This window comes from Glycine max, chromosome 1 (assembly GCF_000004515.6).
Source record: "Glycine max cultivar Williams 82 chromosome 1, Glycine_max_v4.0, whole genome shotgun sequence".
Classification (NCBI taxonomy): Eukaryota; Viridiplantae; Streptophyta; class Magnoliopsida; order Fabales; family Fabaceae; genus Glycine; species Glycine max.
The window spans coordinates 33,679,324-33,698,320 of record NC_016088.4 but is presented as its reverse complement, the minus strand read 5'-3'; the positions used below and the strand labels follow the sequence as shown (position 1 = coordinate 33,698,320).

At 36.2% G+C, this 18,997-nt stretch overlaps 1 non-coding gene across 1 annotated transcript; it reads left to right on the top strand.

The window, feature by feature from the left end:
• Nucleotides 1-7,522: 7,522 nt before the first annotated feature.
• On the top strand, nucleotides 7,523-7,629 carry LOC112997830 (small nucleolar RNA R71). Its single transcript, XR_003262902.1, has one exon. It is a non-coding gene; the product is annotated as a small nucleolar RNA R71 (small nucleolar RNA).
• Nucleotides 7,630-18,997: the final 11,368 nt, after the last annotated feature.

Sequence of the window (18,997 nt, the reverse complement as noted above, 5' to 3'; positions counted from 1 at the left end):
CTTGCAGTAACAGTAACGATGGGGGGGGGGGGGGGTTGGTTGTTTGGTAATTAAAGAGCAGACAAATAAAATGGAATACGAAACTACTAATATTAAAAACGGGTTGTTTCCTCTGATTCAGAAGCCACTCTCTTATCCTGGGTTATGGAGAATTCGTCCCTAACAGTCAACCACTTAATCCAACCCTATTTCAATTTACTAAGCGAAAATCAACTTAGGGTTTTCAATACGTGATTAGGCACCACATACACCAGTTAGCCCTTCGTCCATTAAGCATGAACGCAAGTTAGGCTCAAAGGCAATTAATCGAACACGAAGCGTGCACTGATTAATATTCACGAAATTGGGATAACTGGTGAAGGGAAAACTGCCAGGAAACCACATTACAAACGAAACCTCAAAGAGAGTTGGGCTTCGTCCTCAAAAGGAAACAACACCAGAAAATCTAGTCTTTCATGGATTCAAACAGAAAACGCAAATGAAACATGAAGCAGAAACGTAAATGAACAAGAACGTAAATGAACATAAATGTAAATGAACAGAAACGTAAATGAAAGTAGAAGAAGAAGCAAGAATGAACTCGTAATTAGAGGCAGAAAACGTAAAATTGCATTACGAACTCAGAAACGTCAAAACAGAAAAACGAAAACCCTAAAACAAAGCTCTGAATAATGAATAGCATAACAGAATAGAATGCCCTGCACGAATCCCAAGGCAGCTATTTAAAAAGAGTCACTCAAAGTCACTGGGCCCTATTTCAATACTCTGGCCCAAAACGAAATAAACACTGAACAACATAAAATAAAATTGCGAAATTTCCTAATTAGAAATTAACTAAGGTAAGCGCTGCTTTATTTGCCCTCTTCAAGTCCACAACCAAAATCCGGATTAAGCCCAATGTTTCATTAATTCCTGAAATTAGATTAAAAACATCAAATTAGCTAAATGAGCCCAAATAATAAAACTGCCTAATTAATTGACAATTAAGACCAATCAATAATTAAAATGGTGCAAAAAGGGTTTAGAAAATAGAAGAAAATGATGGCACATCAAAACCCCCCATACTTAGCCTTTTGCACTCCTGGGCAAAATGAAACAAAGAACAAAATCCAAGGATATGAAAGGGAGACAAACAAAAACATTCACATATTTCTCAATGAACATCAAGGAATGAAAGGAATGGGTAACATCTAACATAAGGAGATCCAAAAAGTCAAGACATTCATGAAAATCATCCAAGCAACCCAATCATGGCAAAATAGTTAATCAGCTCAAGAATGAAAAGTGATAAAGCCTCACAAGATATACACTCTATCTCTCAAGTGTCTAGGCTACTATTTACCCTCAAAGCACCCATGAAAGCAAACACCACATAAACTTGGCAAGATTCTAAAATTGACAATCAACCCATAAACACGAGCACATGAGGATCAAAAGGTCTTTTAAGGTTGTAATGGGGCCAAGGACAAGGTATGGAGAAATATGGAATAAGTGGCTAAATCCCAAAGGAATAGAGGAGCAAAGGGGAATAAGTGCATATTAAGAAGAAGAAAAAAAAAAGAAGTAAAGATAAAAATTAAACATGAAGAGTAGAACCAAGAGTTTCATCATTCTTATGCCATTTAAGATCTTATTCACTCAACTTTATTGCTTTTCTTTTTTTTTTTTTTTTTTTTTTTACTCTTTAGCCTTTGAGAAATAACATTTCATTCAGCATGTCCAACATTTAACCAATATACAATGTACATCAAGTATGGCCCAAAATACATCATGAAGCATAGCCAACAAAACAAGTTGTCCAATGAAACAAAAACCCCCCACACTTATTCCCAAAACAATTCCAAAGCTCCAAAATTCCTTAAGGATATGGTAATATCATGGTTTTTCACTTAAGGCTTGTAGTGAGCTTCAAAACAAGGAAAGGGAAACAAGGCTCAAAAGGGCTATCAAAGGAATTAATTCAAGGTAAGTCCATTTGGCTAGAAGCTTATAAGAACAAAATTGCCTTAATCATTTCCAAATATGCATGTGAATTAGGACGCATCAACAAGAATCAAGCCAAGGCTATTGTGCAAGCAATCAATGGGGCAAAACACACCAAATGATTATAATGATGGATGGCTCAAATTCTCACAAAGGTAAAATCATCACTTTCAAATTGAGCTTTCAAAACTATCATGACATGTAGAGAAGAATCAAGGATTTCAAGTCACAAAATGTCAAGAACTTTTATTTTCAAAACAATTACCCATTTCTTGAACATATCCTATAATTCAAAGAAAAACATGCAAAGTTGTACGTGCACACGAAATTGACCCAAAATATTAAACTGAAAATCCGATGAAACTAACAACATTAACAAATTAACAGAACTAACAAATTAACAAAACCAACAAAACTAGCAAAACCAAAGAACACTCCCCCCCCCCCCCCCCCATACTTAAACAACACATTGTCCTCAATGTAGCACAATTAAAAGATTAAAAAAAAAATTAAATCATCAAAGAGAATCGGACAAGTGTAATAAAAGCAAAGAAGGAGATAGGAAAAGAAAAACTCCCTGAGTCATGGTGGAGGAAGAGTAGGGTGGAGTAAGGAAGTCTCTTCCACCACTACGTCCACTAAAGAAGGGTTCGTGAGGAATGGCTTAAGTCGATGTCCATTGACCTTGAAGCTCTTGTTTGTGGAGTCGCTTTTGATCTCAACTGTACCATAAGGAAAAACATTAGTAACAACAAAAGGACCAATCCACTTAGACCTCAACTTACCACTCATGAGTCCAAGTCTAGAATTATACAATAACACTTTTTGCCCAACCACGAAGTCTTTTTTAACTATCATGCTATCATGGAACTTCTTGGTCTTTTCTTTGTAGAACTTGGCATTCTCGTAGGCTTCTAGGCGGATTTCATCTAACTCACTCAGTTGCAACTTCCTTTCCTCGCCAGCTTGATCCATAGAGAAGTTGCAAGTCTTCACTGCCCAGTATGCTTTGTGCTCAATTTCCACTGGAAGATGACATGCCTTTCCAACCCGATAAGGAGACATTCCTATGGGTGCTTTGTAGGCAGTCCGATGTGCCCAGAGAGCATCATCAAGCCTGATACTCCAATCTTTCCTGCTTGGCTGCACAATCTTCTCTAGAATTCTCTTGATTTCCCTGTTAGAAATTTCTGCCTGTCCATTAGTCTGGGGGTGGTATGGTGTGGATACCCTTTGTACCACCCCGTACTTTTTAAGCAGGGCATGCATTGTCCTGTTGCAAAAATGGGTTCCTTGATCACTAACAATTGCTTTAGGTACTCCAAACCTGCAAAACAGATTAGACCTGACAAAGTCTGCGACAACTTTAGCATCATTAGTTCTAGTGGGCTTGGCTTCCACCCATTTTGAAACATAATCAACTGCAAGGAGAATATAAACATAACCAAAAGAGATAGGAAAAGGACCCATGAAATCTATACCCCAGACATCAAACACCTCACAGAATAGCATAGGTTGCTGAGGCATTTGTTGTCGCCATGTAAGTGTATTTCCTGCTCTGTGACACTGCTCACAAGTGTTGCAGATCTACCACGCATCTTTAAAGATGGTGGGCCAATAAAAACCACAATCAAGCACTTTGCGAGCTATCCTTTGAACACCCAGATGACCTCCTGGTGCGGAAGAATGACAGAACTGCAAGACTGAGTCAGTCTCATGATCTGGAATGCACTGTCTAATGACCTGATCACTGCACAATTTCCACAAGTAGGGGTCATCCCAAATAAAATGCTTAGCATCACTTTTAATCTTATCTTTTTGGGCCTTAGATGCTAAGGGAGGAAAAACAGAGGCAACTAAATAATTGACAATGTTAGCAAACCAGGGAGTAGAAAGAGAGTCAGAAATACTATACAATATATACAAATGATCATCCGGGAAATCATCCCGAATAGGTGAATCTGCATCAGAGACACGTTCGATCCGGCTCAAATGATCAGCAACTAGATTTTGTGCTCCGCTCCTATCACGGATCTCCAAGTCAAACTATTGGAGCCAGAGCATCCATCGGATCAACCTAGGCTTAGAATCAGCCTTCTTCAACAAGTACTTTAGAACTGCATGGTCAGTATAAACAATAATGCGAGTACCAAGCAAATAAGATCGAAATTTTTCAAGAGCAAAAACTATGGCTAGAAGATCTTTCTCAGTAGTAGTATAATTTGCTTGGACAGCATCTAAAGTCTTAGAAGCATAATATATCACCCTGGACAATTTATCAATTTTCTGAGCAAGGACAGCCCCCAATGCATAATTTGATGCATCACACATAAGCTCAAAAGGGGCTGTCCAATCGGGTGCCTGGATGATGGGGGTGGTAGTCAACGCTCTTTTGAGGCAATCAAAAGCCGCTTTGCATCTGTCATTAAAGTCAAACTCCACCTCCTTTTGCAACAAGTTGGACAGTGGAAGGGCTACTTTGCTAAAATCCCTTATAAAACGCCTGTAGAATCCTGCATGACCAAGAAAAGATCGCACCTCTTGCACACAAGAGGGGTAAGGCAATTGTGAAATAACAGAAATTTTTGCAGGATCTACTTCAATGCCCTTATTGGAAATAATGTGACCTAAAACTATACCTTGCTCAACCATAAAATGACATTTTTCAAAATTTAGAACAAGGTTAGTTTCAATGCATCTATTCAAAACTTTTTCCAAACTATTCAAACAACCATCAAAAGAGGATCCATATACAGTGAAATCATCCATAAACACCTCTATGCAATTTTCTAAAAAATCACTGAAAATACTAATCATGCACCGCTGGAAGGTACCAGGGGCATTGCACAGGCCAAAAGGCATCCTCCTATAAGCAAAAGTGCCGAAGGGGCAGGTGAATGTGGTCTTTTCCTGATCCTCAGGAGCAATAGTAATTTGCATATAACCAGAAAAACTATCAAGGAAACAGTAGTGGGATTTACCTGCCAGGCGTTCAAGCATCTGGTCAATGAATGGCAGGGGAAAATGGTCCTTTTTGGTAACCTGGTTCAGCCTCCTATAGTCAATGCAGACTCTCCAACTGTTCTGCACCCGAGTAGGAATCAGCTCCTCCTTCTCATTTCTGATCACTGTGAGGCCAGTCTTTTTCGGGACTACCTGGACGGGACTCACCCATTGGCTGTCGGAGATAGGATAAATGATTCCAGCTTGCAAAAGCTTGGTTATCTCCTTCTTCACAACATCAAGAATCACCGGGTTGAGTCTTCTCTGTGGTTGTCTTACTGGTTTAGCTCTATCTTCTAAATTTATTCGATGCATACATGTGGATGGGCTAATACCAGGAATGTCCGCCAGGGTCCAGCCTATAGCCTTCTTATGCTTCTTGAGAACTGACAACAACTTCTCCTCTTGCTCATCAGCAAGGGAGGCAGATATAATCACTGGAAAACTCTTGCTATCATCCAAGTAAGCGTATTTTAAATTTGATGGCAGAGGCTTCAATTCTGGTGTGGTCGGCTGGACAGTGGTAGAAGGAGATGGTTTCTCAGCCTTTACCTCATAAAGAAAGTCAGAGGTATGTGTACTTCCTGAAACATGGTTAGTCCTATCTGACTCTATAAAATCAATCTCAAGAGGTAAAACACCACCACCAGGCATGCAATCAATATCACTCTCAGATTCACTCTGAGCATCAAATTCAGACATATGATCAAGTACAATTTCAGACTCAATGCATGAAGAGTGAGAGGCATGCAGATTAGAATAAAGATCAGTCATGTATTCATCAACAACATGGTCAATTATTTCAGCACGAAATACAGAAAGATCTTCAGATGGGTATTTCATAGCATCCAAAATATTAAAATGAACAGTTATATCACCAAACTCCATGGAAAGTGTGTCTGCATAAACATCTATCTTAGTTCTAGCAGTTTTCATAAAGGGTCTGCCTAGAATGATGGGAACTGATCCTTGAGAAAATCCATCTTCCATATTCAAGATATAAAAATCAACAGGGAAAATCAGTTCACCAACTCTAACTAAGACATCTTCTATGAAACCAACAGGATAGGCAACACTTCTGTTAGCTAAATGAATTACCACATCAGTTGACTGCAAGGGACCTAGAGATAGAGAATTAAAAATAGACAGAGGCATAACACTAACAGAAGCTCCTAAATCTAGCATGGCATTGTCAAACTTACTATTCCCTATAATACAAGGTATGCTGAATGTACCTGGATCTTTGCATTTTTCAGGAATTTGAGGAACAAATTTACCAATCAATGCGGAGACATTTCTGCCCATGCTAATCCGTTCACTTCCTTTAAGCTTCCGCTTATTAGTGCACAGCTCCTTCAAGAATTTGGCATATCTTGGAATTTGCTTTATTGCATCCAACAGAGGTATGTTTACCTCTACCTTTTTAAACGTTTGCAAGATCTCTTTCTCTGCCTCTTCCATTTTTTTGTTGGAAACTGCCCTTGGAGGGAATGGAAGAGGGGGAATGTGCTGCTTCTGCAAATCAAAATTACCTGTGGAAGAAGATTCACCTGCACAGAAATTGTTAGGTAAATTTTTGTCATCACCTTTTTCTGGAATAAAGTGAAGTTTGGCAGGTTCATTTGCAGATGAGGAAGGTGCTACGGGTTGAGGTCCTTGACATTGCTTTCCCGACCTCAATGAAATGGCACTGACATTTTTGGGATTTTGGACATCTTGAGAAGGCAGCTTGTCAGAATTCTGGGACTGTTGTTGATTCAATTGGGTAACTAATTGTCTCATCTGATTGGTTAAGCTCTGAATGGAGGCTCTGGTCTCTTGCTGAAACTGCATGTTCTGCATAGTCATTTGCCTCACAAGTTCTTCGAGGGAAGGTTGTGGAGGGGCCTCAACTGTTGGCTGTTTCTGGGGTTGTTGCTATTGTTGGATTGGTGGAGGAATGTATGGTCTGCTTGGGCCAGCAACATTTTGGAAGGAAAGAGCAGGCTGCTGTTGTTGCTGAGGGCTGGACCATCTGAGGTTAGGGTGATTCCTCCATCCAGGGTTGTATCTGTTGCTGGAAAGGTCATAATTGTTCTGCTGTGGTTGATTTTGCTGCTGAGGTTGAGGAGGTCTATTGTAAATATTTGCAGCATAAGCTTCAGGCTGCTCAATTGCTCCAGGTTGCTGCATGGATGGGCAAAGGTCTGTATGGTGGTCAGCAAAGGAGCACAAACCACAAACCCTTGCGACAGGTACAAATTTCTGATTCAAGGCCAGCTGGGTTACCAAGTTGACCAACGCATCCAGTTTGCCTTCAAGCTTCTTAGTTTCAGATGATGCAGATGGGTTTGTAGCTACCTCATGCACTCCTCTAATGACTATGGCATCATTTCTGGCGCTAAACTGCTGGAAGTTGGAGGCCATCTTCTCAATTAAATTTCTGGCTTCAGCAGGAGTCATGTTTCCAAGGGCTCCACCACTGGCAGCATCTATCATACTTCTCTCCATATTACTGAGTCCTTCATAAAAATATTGGAGAAGAAGCTGTTCTGAAATCTGATGGTGGGGGCAACTGGCACATAGTTTCTTAAATCTCTCCCAGTACTCATACAGGCTCTCTCCACTGAGTTGTCTAATACCTGAGATATCCTTCCTGATGGCTGTGGTCCTGGAAGCAGGGAAAATTTTTTCTAAGAATACTCTCTTAAGGTCATCCCAGCTCGTGATGGACCTTGGAGCAAGGTAATACAGCCAGTCCTTTGCCACTCCCTCTAATGAATGAGGAAAAGCCTTCAGAAATATGTGATCCTCTTGGACATCTGGGGGTTTCATGGTGAAGCAGACAATGTGAAATTCTTTCAAATGTTTGTGCGGGTCTTCACCTGCAAGGCCATGAAACTTTGGAAGCAAATGAATCAGTCCAGTCTTAAGAACATATGGGACATCCTCATCAGGATATTGGATGCACAAGCTTTCGTAAGTGAAATCAGGTGCAGCCATTTCCCTTAGAGTCCTCTCACGAGGTGGAGGTTGTGCCATGTTCTCAGAATGTGCAAAATTAGAATGCTCAGAATCAGAATGCTCAAAATTATAATGCTCAAGATCAGGATGTTCAAAATCACCAATAACAGAATGCACAGATTCACCAGTTATGGAATGCTCAGAATGATCAAAAGGTATAAAATGATGCCTAACTAATCTATGAAATGTCCTATCTATCTCAGGATCAAAGGGTTGTAAGTCAGATGGATTGCCTCTAGTCATACACTACATTCAGCATGCACACAACTAGTTGCCTTGTCATGTAAATAAAGGTGTAGGTTTGAACTACAGCTACCCTCAAATGATATCCAAATGACTTGAAATTTTGTGAGCAACCCTATAAAATGATGAGAAGACAGCACAAAAAATTTCAGACAAAAAATCAAAGTCTAACTATGAAAGCTAAAAATGGTAGGTTAAGAAAAATAAGTGAATAAAACTTGAAAAATAAAAAACTTTTGACAGAATCGCTTTTTTTGGACGATGGAGACCTCAGCCGGCCTACGGCCAGCTACCGCGGCGTAGGAAATTTTTTCTACCCCAAATGCATATATAATAATTGCGATTCTGATAACCGGAGCAAAAGTTATGGCCGTTTGAAGTTTTGACAAACACAAAATTTGCTAGTTTTTTGGAACTTTCAAATCTAACCAAACTAAAGGCTCTAGCTATTTTTCCCACAAAATATGGATTAAAAGAAGTTACCACAAAAAAATTCAGCCAAAAATAACAACCCTAGCTACTAAAACAAAAAATCGCAATTAATTCAGCATGGGTGGTCGCTAAAATCCGTCTCTAATTGATTTCTACTACTACTCTGTTTTTCTGCAAGCTGATTTCTACTACTACTCTGTTTTCAAGCACAATCTTCACAGCAAAACACCCAAGACTGAAACAGGGGAAACGCTTAATGGTAAAACTGAAACAGAACACACATTAAACAAAATACCAGGACACTAATCAACACTAACACACATACTAACACAATACTAACAATTAAACATAAAACACGAAAGGATTAAACACACAACACTAGCTAGCTATTATGAACCTTTGGACACTGCTCCCCGGCAACGGCGCCAAATTTGATCGAGGTCGTACCCGAATCAAATAAACATGAAAATGCAGTAACTAGGAAGTGATCCTAGGTCGTTTCCCAACGAGCAGTGACAAGCCAAATGTTCATAATATACTTGCAGTAACAGTAACGATGGGGGGGGGGGGGGGGGGGTTTGGTTGTTTGGTAATTAAAGAGCAGACAAATAAAATGGAATACGAAACTACTAATATTAAAAACGGGTTGTTTCCTCTGATTCAGAAGCCACTCTCTTATCCTGGGTTATGGAGAATTCGTCCCTAACAGTCAACCACTTAATCCAATCCTATTTCAATTTACTAAGCGAAAATCAACTTAGGGTTTTCAATACGTGATTAGGCACCACATACACCAGTTAGCCCTTCGTCCATTAAGCATGAACGCAAGTTAGGCTCAGAGGCAATTAATCGAACACGAAGCGTGCACTGATTAATATTCACGAAATTGGGATAACTGGTGAAGGGAAAACTGCCAGGAAACCACATTACAAACGAAACCTCAAAGAGAGTTGGGCTTCGTCCTCAAAAGGAAACAACACCAGAAAATCTAGCCTTCCATGGATTCAAACAGAAAACGCAAATGAAACATGAAGCAGAAACGTAAATGAACAAGAACGTAAATGAACATAAATGTAAATGAACAGAAACGTAAATGAAAGTAGAAGAAGAAGCAAGAATGAACTCGTAATTAGAGGCAGAAAACGTAAAATTGCATTACGAACTCAAAAACGTCAAAACAGAAAAACGAAAACCCTAAAACAAAGCTCTGAATAATGAATAGCATAACAGAATAGAATGCCCTGCACGAATCCCAAGGCAGCTATTTAAAAAGAGTCACTCAAAGTCACTGGGCCCTATTTCAATACTCTGGCCCAAAACGAAATAAACACTGAACAACATAAAATAAAATTGCGAAATTTCCTAATTAGAAATTAACTAAGGTAAGCGCTGCTTTATTTGCCCTCTTCAAGTCCACAACCAAAATCCGGATTAAGCCCAATGTTTCATTAATTCCTGAAATTAGATTAAAAACATCAAATTAGTTAAATGAGCCCAAATAATAAAACTGCCTAATTAATTGACAATTAAGACCAATCAATAATTAAAATGGTGCAAAAAGGGTTTAGAAAATAGAAGAAAATGATGGCACATCAAATAACATCTAAGAAAAAGGAATAGCCATATGAGGGAAGTCCTTATGAATTACTATTTGGTATGAACGAGGAAAGTAACGGTATCATGATGGCATTATATTGTTTTGGTTTCAGGTAAAACATGATCTATTTGGTCAGAATTTTGAGACTAAATTTCATATTCAAATTGGCTGCGTTTGGTGACATAGAAATAGGCTCCCTGTAGTAAGCTTATTCCAATTAAAAATGTTGATGCTAATGCTAAATGTAAGGGTGTTGTTAGGTGAACCAGAAACCAGCAATAAAATAAAATTTCGAAAATGTCCTTAAGTGTTTTTTTCCCTTTTAAGTTGCTTTTTTTTATGGTAGCGCATTCATTTATTCCTTTTCTCCGTTTCTTTTGGTTTTTTCATTGTCGTGAGAGGTCCATTGTGCCACTTTGGTCGAGGTATAAGTTTTACGGAGGTACGTCAGTGGTGGTTGGTTTGGTTGTTAACAGATGTGCGTTATTTAATTTATTTTTTTTTGCGCAAAATACGGATTAAAGAATCCGTAAGTTATATAAAACACGGATTCGTTAATCCGTAAGTTTTATATAACTTATGGATGGCTAATCCGTATAAGTTATATAGATTGAATAATCCGTATAACTCATACGGATTGGTTAATTTGTATGAGTTATACGGATTTTTAATATTTTTTTAATTAAAAGAAATATTTAATTTTTAAATTTTATTAAATTATAAATATATTAATATGATTGTTATAAAAATGAATGTGTAAAAAAAATTATTTGTTTATTTGTTTATTTGAAGTGTAGCTTGATAATTTGTAAGTATTTATTTTTATATTTTGAAAATGGTATTAATTGTAAAATAATTTACACTTATAATTTATGTATAATTTATTTGAGTTGTTGTGGTCTAAAATTAATTTTTTTTTTGTGGTTATAATTTCATGAATTAGAATTAAGTTGAATAATATAATTTATTGTAGTACATATGGTTAGGTTATAATTTTTTATCTATTATATGGTTATCAATTTTAAGTAGAAACACTTGATAGTATTGGTTTTTAATATATAGGGTTATCAATTTTAATGTTTTATAATATTATATGTAGTAAAAAAATTACCTAGGGTTTTGTGTGATAGTATATGTATGGTGCGATTAGGGGTTGTTTGTTTGTGATTGAAATTTTTTAATGTCTTGTTAAGATGAACGAAGATCAATGGATGCATGACAATATAATGTCTAAAGAAGTTGATATAAATGAACAAAATGAAAACGAGCTGATGTGAATGAAGAACATGTTAATTGTTCTGATACGTTTAATACTTCTGAGGTATTAATATGATTTATTGCTATTAAAGTAATTAAATGAATGTTCCTTGAAGACTAAACTAGACATCAATACGGTTAATTTTAGACAGTCATGTGAGCGGCACATGAATTTTAGAGATTTTTTTTTGAAAATATCTTCTTCCTTGAATTGCAAATGTTCAATGCTAAAAAGAGGGAACTATGCACAATGATGCAAAATTATGACCTTCATTGTTCTTCAAAACAATATCACTCTCCAACAAAACCGAATTAAGTTCAACTGTCAAGCAAACCAAGTTAATTGTGAAACAAAATCAACATTCCTGCGAGACAAGAACTAATTTATCCAACAATGATGCAGGGAAAGAAAAAGAGGTAAATGACCAAAGTAGAGCAAGAATGTAGTCATTCTCAATTTATACCCAATCAGTAGACACAATGTGACCAACAAACATCATATAAAAGAGACATCAATTAGAGTATAATGAAGAAAAACAAACAAACAATTTTGAAGAGATATCTCATGCATGATGAGTTGAAAAGAATAACCAGTATTGGTAATTATACTAGTATTAGTCAACAAAGTTGTTACTTATATTTTAAGTGACAAAGCTTAATAATTATTGTTCATTCTTTGCAGATGTTGAAAATAACATCTCTAAAATTCTTGAGCTTATTAAGAACAAAAGCCATAGCACAAAAAGATGATGGGAACCACAAACATTCTACAAGTGGGACAAAACTTGTTGGGTTAATAAAGGATTTATACAAGAAGCAATAATCACTTTATGCCCTATATGATTGTGTCACTGAAGATTTTGAGAAAGTAGTTTCTCGCAAAAGAATCAAGAAGGTTGTAGTGTCTTCCTTTGACTTGGACTCTGAATACTTTTCCCCAGAGGAAGTAGATGGTATTAAGAGAAAGTTAGAAAAAGAATATCACGGTGTATCTGATCTAAATAAAGCCCAAGTTGGCTCAAACTTAAAACCAAATTGAACAACAATTGGGTCAAGATTTTCTTCAAATACCATACGAGCGTTTTCAATTTGCCAACTTTAAAATACAACTCTATAAACCCTACTTCAAAGAACTCATTGTATTGCATTCCAATCTTGATATCAACAGAATGAACTTGTCAATCTTGTTTGTCATGTAGAGGATTACCATTTTTCATTGAAGAATTGAAGGTAAAAATATAATGGTTCCTTTTATTCAAAAAGATATAATGGGATACTTGTCTGAGGCAAATGACGACACATGAACAAGCCAAAGAGAACACAACAGAGGACACCTGAACGACAATGTCAGAGGCCGCAAAGGTGACTTTGGCGCAACAGAGATGAGTGCCACTATGATAAAGGAAACACGAACAACAATTAGGGTGAGGACAACACAGCCATAGTGCAAATTGAAATTATAAACCAAATACGAACAACAATAATGAACAGCTTGTCATCTGGTATCCGTGAAAGGCACAAATGGGGGAGGAAGGGGAGAAGAATGCAAAAAATCGACAGTGACTCAGACGACTAGGGTTGTCGTGCTTTGTTTTGAGAAATTTTAGTTTCCAACGGATCTCTATTCCATCAATATAATCCGTTGAAAATATCAACTTTCCAATAGAAAAATCGATCGTCAGTAAGATCCATCGGTTTTTTGAAAATTTCTGACGAAAATTATTCCTTTGGTAAATTGCGTGGGAAAATTGAAAATTTTCGACGGAATATTTCCCGTCGAAAATAATGATTTTTCTTGCAGTGTATTTTGTTGTGTAATGTAGTTAATTTGGGATGTTTCGAATTTTGAGTTCATCATGAACAAATGTATTTCATATGTTGGTCAGCGTTGGAGAGCATTTAAGACAAATCTCAGTACCCATTATATATATGGGAAATTGAAGGACAAATCTCCTTGTGATGTCTATGGGTTCATCGACGATGAAATGTGGGAGAAGTTTGTTTAGATTCGACGGGACCCTGCCTATGAGGTTAATTGCATTTTGTTGTGTTTTTTACCTTAGCCATTTTTTCTATTACTCAATACAGTAATGGGGGTGTTATTATTTATAATAGGAGAAAATAAAAAAAGCACACAAGATTCAGGCACATAATCTCTACCCTTACACTGTCTAATTGGGACTATGAATTGCTTGAGAAGAATATAGTGAAAGAAAAGATGAAAGCACTTGAAGAATCTTCCCAATCAGATCCCATGTTAGTTGTTGATCCTCGATCTCCACCTAAACGCCATGAGAAATGGAAGAAAGTTTGACAAAAAAAATCAGGAAACTTTATTAATGAAGAAACACTCATTATGGCTGAAAGGATTGTAAGTTAATATTTTATTCTACATGTACTTGACAAATCACATTGGGATTGTAATTAACTATGGTAGTGAATTATATGTTGTAGGATTCCCTTGTCAAGGAGAGCCTGTGACACCCTCTACCCCTCACATATATATTAATAAAGGAATAAAAATTCAAATATTAATTAAAAGTATTTTTAAAACATTTTTAAATACAAGCTTTTCAAATGGGTAAAAGGCTCACATTCACTTTCTTCTACATCATATTCAAACTTGTCCAAATAAATAATAAAGTCATCTCGACTCAAAGAAAGTCATATAAGTCTCATACAATTAATATAGAACCTATATCCTAATGTCACATCCTATCAGAGCGTGGTGTTCCCGTGTCCTCTAGCATGAGGTTCTTCATAGTCATCCACCTATTCATCTGCTCCCCCGAACACAAAGTTCAAGATCATCACAGGATCCAAACACAAACAGCAAACCGGGAGTGAGTTATCACATTGCTAACTACTAGAGAGAAACAACACAACATATAGTAGCCAAATACAATTTACTTAGCATATCTCACATTATTTCATCACTTTGTCATTCATCAATCACACTTTTCATCCATCAATCACACCTTTCAATCATCAATCATTATACACAGGAATCACACACTCTGATCAAGACATAATAACACATCAATTTCATAATAAACAATTAGCAAGCGTATGCGAAAATTATGCTAAGACTCAAGCCTATATGCAATGTGGTACCATGTCAGTGAAAAACCACCCTGGGGCGCTTAGGAGTACATAACAAGACACACCACACAATGGGTTTGTCAGGTCACTCTCACTAAGTAAGATCATAGGGAGACCAGTCAGGGTCACGATGTTTTGCAAGAATGCTCCAACCATATGGGATCAACATAGGTTTAAAGGAGCACTCAAACCCGGTGACCCCCAAGGCCTACACTCCGAAGAGTCCGTCAGGGCCTCTCCCTCCTGATTCAGGTCCAACCCCTAAAATTATTTTAGCACACAGAATCTATCTATGAACTGTACAAAACACACGACTCCTCAATTGTTCTCAAAATAATTTTAACTCGTCGCCCTTTAAGGGTCTTATCATTAACTCGTCGCCCTTAAAGAGACTTAACATTAACTCGTCGCCCAAAAAGAGACTTAGCATCAACTCGTCGCCCTAAAAGGGACTTAACATCAACTCGTCGCCCTAAAAGGGACTTAGCATTAACTCGTCGCCCTTGAAGGGACTTATGATCGTGTGATTGTACAATTCATAGTTCACAACTCAATGCACATATATATCTCAATCATATACATACTCAATTTATCACATACACTTAATCCCAATCACAATGGTATAATCTCAATTTAACATGTTATCACACCTCATGAATCATGTACACTTTACCTATGAACTATGCAATACACACATCTACTCAATTGTTTTCAAAATCATTTTAACTCGTCGGGTTCCCACAGTGGATCCCATCACAATACTCGTCGCCCTTAAAGGGTCTTACAATTGTGTGATTGCACAGTTCATAGTTCAGAACTCAATACACACATCTCATCTCAATACACATGTATTTCATCATCCGTCACATGTTCAATTTATCACATACTCACAGTTTGAATCATCATTTCATAACCTCAACATAACAATTTATACAAAAGATTTCATCACAACATGGGGTGTAAAATCCCTGAAATAGTTTCTCACAATTATATCAAAATCAATTAATCAAATTCATGGGTTAAACACAAAGACATCAAGAGCACTCAAGTTTATCAATCAATTCTCATCAGGACATCAATTGGTACATAGAACACAATAATATTATATTTATAATCGTAAAGAGAAAATTATAATTCAATAAACATCCTAAAATAAACCCAAATTTAGTTCTCTAAGGATCCCTACACATGTTCATTTTAATTCCCAATTGCGATAAACTCATCCCTTACCTCTGAGCGGACTCACGTGTCTTTAGCCAGCGATAGTAACATCTCTAGCGGTTCCTTGAGATTCCTTCAGTTATTCCTCCGAATGCTCCGATAGAATTCTCAAACGTTAGAGAGACGGAGAAGAGATTTAAACCTCCACTTGTACTGTCTTCATGCGATTTCTTTTTCTCCCTCCGCGAATAATATCACGAAAATCCCAACGGTGGAAGTGTGCGCAATTGAATTTCTAATAACATATCCAAATTTCATGAAAATCCAACGGTTAACGAAACCGGGATCGTAGTTTTACCGAGACAGTTTTGGGTTTCTGCGGGAAATTAAAATGATACAATGCGAAGGGTTTTCCTCTAAGCTCAGATATGATTTTGAAATTCCCAAAGGTGAGAATGTTCGAAATTGGGTTACGAACGTGGTATTCAAATTTCACAACGATCCAATGGTGAACGAGTCCGAGATCGTCATTTTTCTGAGACAGGTTTGGTGGGCTGCGGGAAAAAGAAAGGGTTTTGGAGAGGAGGAGAGGGAAAACGAAAATGAGGGAAAGAAGAGGCATCATCAGTCTAAAAACTGACCTAACATCGCTATTTATACCTAGGGTATACACAACTTATTATTACTCTATTTATTTATTTTTAATATTTTATAAAAAGGAACTCTATTTTATTTTCTATCAAACAAATAAATGAAATACCCTTTTTATTTTCTCTCAAATCATTATTTTAATTAATAATTATATCTCCTTATTTATTTATTTATAAAATCTCATCATTTTTCTAAAACTTTATTTATTTATAAATAACAATCCTTTTTAATCTAGATTACAAAAATTGGGATGTTACAGAGCCCACAAGGATCCTTTGTTCCCTATGTGTGTCAAGATATCTTTACTATTGCCATTGGCAAACTCAAGCACCCTGGTCGTGTTCGTGGTGTTGGTTGAGGTATGGGCATTAGACAATATTTCAAACCACCTACCCATTAATGCTCTTCCTCAACAACTATCAGCTGCGACATTTAGAATTGTTTACACAACAAATACGAGTGACTAAACAGGTCATTGATTAGCTCACTGAGCAAGTGACTTGACAAGTTACATAGTAGTTCCAACAACAACTTTCATCTCTAGTTATTTCCCAACAAATTAAGGTTGTAGATACAATAGTACATTGTGTGAGCACAAAAGGGAGTTGTGTTGTTGCTGATCCATCAGGGGAGGATAATCACATTGATACCCGTAATCAATGTGAGGTATATGTTGACGTTGATCTTACCCATTTAGTGGCAATTCGAAAAGTGTACAATTTAGGGTTAGCTATACACCACAAGAAAATAGAGGATCATAATGTGAGGGTGGTGGTTAAAAAGGTTAGATATGCAGACGCTCTAGCACCTTTCCCCACTGATGAGGTTCAAACAGTGGGGCAAGCCCACAATAATTTCATTCAGTGGCCAAGAAGACTCGACAAGTTTATTTCAACAAAGGTATTCATAATCAATTATTTAGTTGTCTTTTTCATTTTATAGTTGTAATGACTTAATAATGTTAACTAATATTTTTTTACCTTTATTATTTAGATTATGGAGGGATGTAGCAAATATGTTCCAAAAAAAAAGGTTGGAACTTTAAGTTGATTCACTTGAACATTTATTCATGGTAACAACCAAAATTAAAAATCCTATAGATATACCTTGGGATCCTAATGCATTAGGCCTCCCTTTTGACATGCCATTTTATATTGCTTAGAAGGATCTCTTGGAAGTATATATATGGGTGAACAAATGCTTAACATCTCGATTATACAATTTTGGTCGATGTAAGTATATTTAATTTGTAAATATGATAATTAACTAAAAATAAATTTATTATAATTAACATATATGTCAATATCTTAGATATCTTCACCACTTATGTACTAATATGGAGGATGCACATGTTTATGGATGCATGGACCCACAATTCATTCATAATGTTGACAATAAGATAGATGACATCCAAAGCTATTTGCAAAATAGGTTGCATGAATGCAAAAAGCAATATTACTTTGTACCTTACTTCCATTTGTAAGTTTTAGCTAATTTAGAAGTTATTTCAAATTATTTGTTAATAATCATTAATTATTCTCCAATGTAGGAATAATTGGCAATTGTTGATTCTTTGTCCTAAGCAAAATGTTGTGGTGTTATTGTGTTCATTAAGTAAGAAGGAGATCAACCGACAAATGAAAAATATTGTTGAATCGTATGTTTTTATTTCTAAAACATTTCCTTTCTCATGTATTTATAACTCCAAAAAAAACCTATAATGTAATCCTCATGATTATTTTCTTATGTTATTTAGTGTCATTGACGGATATCAGAGGTTGGTGGGTTTACAGTCAACAAGTGGAAGGAAGCCTCAATGAATGTTTCCTTGTGTAAGAAATTTTCAAACTGACTATCAATTAAAAATTATAATACTTAAATAGTTACTAACTATATTCAAATTTGATGTTCATTTATAATGTGAAACGCAACCTTGGGGGTTATAAGTATGGCTATTATATCATGCATCATATGCTCACCATTGTCACTACACATTGATTCATGGAAAGATGTAAGCATTACTAAAAAAATAAGCTTTTTAACATCAGGTTTTTTAGACTTTCAACATCAATTGTGAACCGATGTTGAAACTACCATCGTTAAAAGTATCAATTTTAACATTGGTTATGAAAACCGATGTTGAAATCCACTATACAACATTGGTTCTTTCCAAAATCAATGTTGTTTAGTAATAAATATACAAAAAAAGACAAAAACAACATCGATTTTAGTGAAAATCGATGTTTTTGCATTACATCTTTTTTGACAAAAATCAATGTTGTTTTTGCATATTATTTTAATATTTTATATATTTTGTTAATATTACACAAATTAAACTTGCAAATTGAAAACATAACCAATCCAGACAATAAATTATATTATGCTCAAATTATCATTGAATAATAACTATCAAATAACGAAACAATAATTTTAATACATAAAATCATTTGTAACCTAAGCTAAACATAACTCTACAAATGTAAAATTCCTTAAACACTTAGTGTTTTATTTGTAACTCTTAGAAAACATCTTGTCCATTGGATGCGAATTATCTTTATTCTCTGT